Consider the following 7,701-nt stretch of genomic DNA (forward strand, 5'->3'; position numbering starts at 1 on the left):
TGGAATTTTTTTTTTCTTTTTTTCTTTTTTTCTTTTTTTGAGACGAGTCTTACCGTGTCGCCCATGCTGGAGTGCAGTGGCGCCATCTCGGCTCACTGCAACCTCTGCCTCCCGCAGAGGCGGGATTTGAACTTGCTCCAGGTTGCCCTCGCCTTACACCCATTAGAGCAGTCCAGTCTCTTTCTCTCCTGCCGCTTCCATCGTAATGGACATCCAGAGTCCACAAGTAAAAGCTGGTACATGATGAAATGGGAAACACCTCTCAGGAGTCCTTTATAGCTTAGAAGAAGGTAATGCTACTTTTCTGCCTCCGTGAAAAGGTTTGGAATCACCTAAGTGTGAAGAACCTAAGGAGAGTAGGTGTCAAGAGAGGATAGACCCGGGTGCCGTGGCTCACACCTGTAATCCCAGCACTTTGGGAGGCCGAGGTGGGCGGATCACGAGGCCAGGAGTTCGAGACCAGCCTGGCCAACATGACGAAACTCCATCTCTACTAAAAATACAAAAGTTAGTTGGGCTTGGTGGTGGGTGCCTGTAATCCCAACTACTCGGGAGGCTGAGGCAGGAGAAGCGCTTGAATCCGGGAGGCGGAGGTTGCAGTGAGCCCGGGATGGCGCCATTGCACTCCAGTCTGGGCAACAGAGTGAGACTCTGTTTAAAGAAAAAGAGAGAGAGAGGATAGACACTGTAGAGACCAGCAATCCCTGTTGGGAACCGGTGTCATGGAAGACTTTTTCCACAGACTGGGGTTGGGGCCACGGAAGATGGTTTCAGGATGATTCAAGCCCATTTCATTTATTGTGCACTTTATTTCTATTATTATTGCATTGTAATATATAATGAGATAATTATACAACTCGCCATAATGTCGAATCAGTGGAAGTCCTGAGCTTGTTTTCATGCAACTAGACGGACACATTTGGGGGTGATGGGAGACAGTGACAGATCATCAGGCATTAGATTCTCATAAGAAGCGGGCAACCTAGATCCCTCCCATGTGCAGGGTTCCTGCTCCTATAAGAATCTAATGCCCCAGTGATCTGACAGGAAACAGAGCTCAGGCAGTAACACAGGTGACGGTTAGCAGCTGTAAATACAGATGAAGCTTCGCTTGCTGGCCCTGAGCTCACCTCCTGCTTTGCCGCTGGGTTCCTAACAGTCCATGGACCACCGCCAGTCCATGGCCCAGAGGTTGGGGACCCTTGCCATAGAAGGAGAAAGAAGACTGAGGATAGATGGAGGAAGGAGGACAAAACTTGGCTTGGCTGAGATCATAGCAGCCTGCTTCTTCGCATGGGAAACCAAATTCTGATGATGGAAATGAGTGGAAGCCCCTTGTCTGTCTTCTGTCCTTGAGTTCAGGAGAGTTGCTTGTTTGTGGATCGGTTTCACTGGCAATAAAATGACACTAATGTCCACCTGATAAAGAGGTTCTATGCGTGCGGTTAAGTTTTGAACTGTGTCAGAGCTAGGTATAATCAAGTACAGTGACTGTGGGGAAAGAAGGGTACATTTATAAGTGAGGCAGATTCCCATAAGGGCTGCAATTTTGTTAATCATCAACATTTATTATTTCTTCTCTAGAAGTGACAGTCAGGGTACCTTCTCTCAGCTGATGAACATGAGAGCAGGTGGAAGATAAGACATGCTATCTGATTATGTCAATGAACTCATACAGTAGAACAGTATTGTCAGAATTGGAGTTTCCAATCTCTAATTTGAAAACTGACAAAAGGCCCAGAAAATTTCTAAAAGCTTGAATAAGGCCAGAGCCCCCCAAAAAGTGACTATTTATTTCTGTACTTTCAATTTATTAAGTTTTCTGAAAATCACCAGGGGATATTTGCAAAAGAAGCAATTTTAAGTCACTCATATCTAAATTAGGCAAAGTAATTTGTAATATGGGCTTTATGATTGTTTCAGTTTGTGTAAAACCATTAAAAATGATTATTTTTAATGAAGAGATTATTTTACAGTTATTATTTAAAACATGAACATCATTCTTTGATAATGAAAATGTCTTTACTGTTAAAGGAACACAGTAGGAATTTTAATTATGCAATGAAAGGTACTAGACATTTCAGGAAGGGGTTTATACAAATATCCTCATCTCAGGCTATTATTTATCTTAAAACAAGCAAATTACTAAAGTCTGAAAGTACTTTGGCCAAAGTTACATCAGACTGAGGAAATGTAAGGCTTCCACTGTGTGCCACCGTTACAAATATGCTAATGAGAACATAGCAGCTGGAAATCACCTTTGAGGCCCTCTTATTGCGGTTTTTCTTTTTGAAAAGAAAAACGAAAAAACAAAAATATTTTTGTTTCAATGTGATCGTGTCATTTTGATAAATTCATTATCTGATCCTGACATAGCCTTAAAGTGTGAAACTTTCTCTTGCACATAGAACTGCTCATGGGCTGCCAACATCTTTTAAATTAGACAGATGCAGTTAAACTCTCCTGTGAATTCAACAGCATTTTAAACTTGGTTAACCTCACTTGCTACAACCAAATGCCCTGAGTGGTGTTGGGGTTATAGGAAGTAACATAAATGCTTTCAGGAAAAAATTACAAGAAACCCTTCAGGGAAATGACTATACTAAAAGTTGGGCTAGGATTGTATTCAAAATAGACGAAAACAGTAGGCATGTGTTATTGATACAGAAAGGAGGGATTTACCGTTTTAATTACCAATGACCCATCATTTAATTTGAAAATAACATAAAATGCCCATAATCCGTTATATTTCGATCCAGCTTTGAACAATTTGAAATTTCTAAATTGTATTAATGTTTAAAAAAAAGTAAAAATTTATCTTGGCTCTCCTATTCAATTGATGGCATGCCATCACTTCCTCTTATCATCATCCCTCATCCCCATGACATGGGTCAATATAATTTCTAATTAAGTTACTTGGTTGTTTGGAAATACAAAGTTTTTCCATGGCAAGAATCTTAAGAGTTTTAGATATTTTTGCTGGCCCATAATTAAGATGATGTACATTAAACGCCTACTGTATGTTATTTAACATAAAAAATAAAAGCAGCTAATTCGTGGTAATACAATCACACCATGTAAAAAAAAAAAGAAGAGGTGCATGTTTGTGTTACTTGCTGATAAATGAATTATATGACCTCGCTTTCTGTCCAAGGCGTTCTAAGCACCTGAGACCCACACTTGTCTAACTCTCCCCTGTCCAGCCCTGACGTTTAAATTATGTGCAGTTCAGCTCAAGTGTGTCTCACCGCCTCATGGTGGATGCTCTCTGCTAACAAGTGGAAACATTTAGAATCACTTGAGATAGCTGACCTAAATCGTTTTCCACTAGTTCCTAAATGAGGGACAGGCGGCAGCCCAAATCTCTTCCTCTTCCCTATTCTTGAAGTCAAGTGACCACAGTTAAAATTAACAACTTAAAGCCGAGCCCAGTGGCTCACACCTGCAATCCTAGCACTTTGAGAGGCCAAGGCAGGCAGGCAGATCACTTGAGGCCAGGAGTTTGAGACCAGCCTGGCCAAACTGGTGAAACCCTGTCTCTACTAAAAATGCAAAAATTAGCCATAAGTGGTGGCATGCACCTGTAGTCCCAGCTACTCAGAAAGCTGAGACATGAGAATCGCTTGAACGTGGGAGGTGGAGGTTGCAGTGAGCAGAGATCATGCCACTGCACTCCAGTCTGGGCAACAGAGCAAGACTCTGTCTCAAAAAAAAAAAAAATAGAAAAATAAAAGAGCAATTTAAATCTACGTATGAAGGATGCACTACTAAAGAAAACACAGAGTGCAGAACAAAAATGCTAGCATTTGTGGAAAAACATAAATATGTGAACTATCCAAGGAGGTAGAATGGATAATGTTGGTTAATTCTGAGGAGAACATGGCTGACAGAGGACAGAAGGCTGGAGTCAGGCAGAGAGTTCTCATTGTGTCCTTTTTCCAACAGTTTGGCTTTTTGTAATTATCTTCATGTGTTACAGTTACAAACACATACAGCCTTTTAAAGAAGAGTCGAGTAAGAGAAATCCCCCAAGAGACAGGTCTCAATGCTTTAAAGCCTTAATATTTTTCATATGATGGAGGTTTACAACAAAATTCAGGCTCTCAAGAAAACAGTCAGATGGTGAGGAGAAAAGTGGATCCCCTAAAGACAAGGCCCCTCAAGGGTGCAGGGAGAGGAATGAGTCAGCCTGTTTGGGCCATCATTTCTGTCCCACCCTGGAGGCAGTTGTGGGAAAGGTGCTGTGGGAGGCAGAATTCTAAAATGGCTCCCTAGGTCTTCACCCCCTGGTATGCACAATCTGTATAATCTCCTCTTGAAAAGAGGCAGAACCTATAAATATGTTATAATATCACTATGGTGATTAGGTTTATAATCAGTTATCTTTGAGTTAACAAAATGGGAGATGATCCAGCTGCGCTGGGCCTAATCAGGTGAGTTTTTGTTTTTGTTTTTGTTTTCTTTTTTTGAGACAGGGTCTCATTCTGTCATCCAGGCTGGAATGCAGTGGTGCAATCTCTGTTCATTGCAACCGCCACCTCCTGGGTTCAAGCGATTCTCCCACCTCGGCTGAAACTACAGGAGCATACTACCATGCCCGGCTAATTTTTTTATTTTTTGGTAAAGGTGGGGTTTCACCATGTTGGCCAGGCTGGTCTTGAACTCCTGATCTCAGGGGAGCCTCCTGCCTTGGCATCCCCAAAGTACTGGGATTATAGGCACGAGCCACTGCACCTGGCCTAATCAGGTGGGTTATTAAAGGTAAAAGGACTTCACCCTTCATGAAGTCAAAGACACATGCTCCTGCTGGCCTGGAAGGAGCAAATATCCATGCAGGAGCTGCCTACAAAGGCCACATGGCAAGGAAATTCCAGTGGCATCTAGGAGCTGAGAGTGGCCCAGTCAATAGCTAGCAAGAAAATGGGGGCCTCAGTGCTACGACTGCAATTCTGCCAAAAACCTGAATAAACCTCGAAGGACCCCAAGCCTCAGATAAGAAGTGCAGTGCTCTCAGCTATAAGTGTGCCCAGACTTCTGACTGACAGAAACCTTGAAACAATAAATGAGTGCTGTTTGGTTTTTTGTATATCATAGAACCTTTATTTTTCCTCTAAGTTATTAAAAAACTTATATAACATCCATGCTCTAGTTATGACACCATTTATAGATGTGTAAAATGCATCTTCATTTGTATATATTTTACAGATAGTTTAATAAGTGCTGTTTTAAGCTGCTAACTTTGTAGCAACCTGTTATGCGCAATTTAAAAAGCTAACATAGTTGCTTTTGTTAGAGGGTCCCAGTTAATTATGAGGGTCCTCAACTTATTCTGGCCTAAAGCCCCCAGTCACTCATTATGAGGGCTTGAGTCCATGTAGGCAAGCATGGGAGGAACTGACTGGGGGAGTACATTATTTCTACCTGTCGTATACTCCCCTCAAACTGAGTAACTTGATTTTTTCCTTGTTGAATCTAAACTTTCTCAAATAGTACTCGTCAGTGTAATTTTTAGTAAAAATCAACAAACAAAAAACCTCTCCCCTTCTTTAATGTTACATTTAAGTATTTATATTTTTATACTTCAAGTGTTAGTACTTTAACTTTTATTTTATTTTATTTTTTGAAACAGAGTCTCTCTCTGTTGCTCAGCCTGGAGTGCAGTGGCACAATCATGGCTCACCACAGCTTCAATCACCTTGGCTTCTCCCACCTCAGCCTCCTAAGTAGCTGAGACTACACATGCCTGGCTAATTTTTGTATTTTTTGTAGAGATGGGGTTTTGCCACGTTGCCCAGGCTGTTCTCAAACTCCTGGACTCAAGGGATCCACCAGCCTCAGCCTCCCAAAGTGCTAGGATTGCAGGTGTAAACCACCATGCTATGAATTACTAGCTTCCCAACAAGGAACAACATTTTAAACCACTAATGAGGGATCATAAGATATACATTTTTAACACAATGATTTTATTTCCTCATAAAGTAAAATAGCAAAAGTTGGCTCAGAGAAGTGCCATATCTGGACTAAGTTCTTTTCTTGTCCATCTCTCTGATTCTCTCTTTGTGTTTATCCTCATTGTGCTGTCAACTAGGTATGTAAATCTGAAAAGAAAGTTCCAGAATAGCATTCTAGTTCCTGTCCCCATAGAAATGTCACTATTCTCTGATATCTGGGGTCTTCAAGTTTATTACATATTAAAATGGTTAAGGTGACCTTGAACTCATCTTCCTACAACGCTGAAGGACCCTCGGAAGGATATAGCCCCTTCTCAAAGTATGTACCACCTGTATATTTTACTTAATCTAGGCTTCAATTGGAAGATTCTCGTCTGTCTTTACTTATTCATCTTACTAGGTTTGTTTGTTTGTTTGTTTGTTTGTTTGTTTGTTTGTTTTTGAGATGGAATCTCACTCTTGTTGCCCAGGCTGGAGTGCAGTGGTGTGATCTCGGCTCACTGCAATCTCCATCTCCTGGGTTCAAGCGATTCTCCTGCCTCAGGCTCCTGAGTAGCTGGGACTACAGGTGCCCGCCACCACCCCCAGCTAATTTTGTATTTTTAGTAGAGACGGGGTTTCACCATGTTGGTCAGGCTGTTCTCGAACTCCTGACCTCAGGTGATCCACCCGCATCGGCCTCCCAAAGTGCTGGGATTATAGGCATGAGTCACCGCGCCCGGCCAAGGATTTTTAAAATATTCCATCATCTGCTTTCTGCCACTGCTTTACTGATTTGTTCTTGTTATATCCATCCTTGACCTACTTGCCAAGCCAAAGGACACTTTCCTTTCTTCATCCTACTTCACTTCTCTGCATCATTTATTCTTGTTGACCAATTTCACTTCATTGACACTGTCACTTCCATCTACTTGGCTTTTAAGCAGGCTTTCCTGAGTGTGTGACCTGTGCAATCCATAGGGCCCTGCACTCAGAGTTCCATGCTTTTATCGGCATATCACCAACCTGAAATGCTTAATATTTTTGAACAAGAGGCCCTGCAGATTCTCTTGCCAGTCCTGTTTTTAGGATATACTTTGTTTTGGTTTTTCTACTACTGTTCTAGGCGTTCTTTACCCATCTCCTCTATGGATCTCTCTTTTTCTGCATGAATGCCTATATTACCGACTTTCATCTCTGTGGTATCCTGTACATTCCCCTTTAGTAATATCTAACTACAATTATAGTTTTTTGACTGCCTCTAAGTCATTTACCCATATTTCTGTGCCTCTCACCCAGGCCTGTGATTCTATTTCCTAAATATTTCTTTCCCTTCCTTTTTTTTCCATTGTTACTGCCATTAATTAAGCCTAGTCATCACTTCTCTCTACAATACTGCAGTACTCTTCTAACTCATTTTCCTAATTCCGGTCTTGCCTCCTAATCCACCCACCACCAGGATCCCTCCCTTGCATAAACCTTGCTCCATACTCCAACCTTCCCACAACAGTAAGTATTCTTTCTAAAACAGTTTTATGATTTTACATTCTTTGAAATTTTCTGTTTTCTGTTTGTTTTTTTTTTTTTTCTTGAGATGTAGTCTTGCTCTGTTGCCCAGGCTGGAGTGCAGTGGCGCAATCTTGCCTCACTGCAACCTCCACCTCCCGGGTTCAAGAAATTCTCTGCCTCAGCCTCCCAAGTAGCTGTGACTACAGGCATCCGCCACCATGCCCAGCTAATTTTTGTATTTTTAGTAGAGACAGGGTTTCAC

Source organism: Gorilla gorilla, chromosome 3 (assembly GCF_029281585.2).
Source record: "Gorilla gorilla gorilla isolate KB3781 chromosome 3, NHGRI_mGorGor1-v2.1_pri, whole genome shotgun sequence".
Taxonomy (NCBI): Eukaryota; Metazoa; Chordata; class Mammalia; order Primates; family Hominidae; genus Gorilla; species Gorilla gorilla.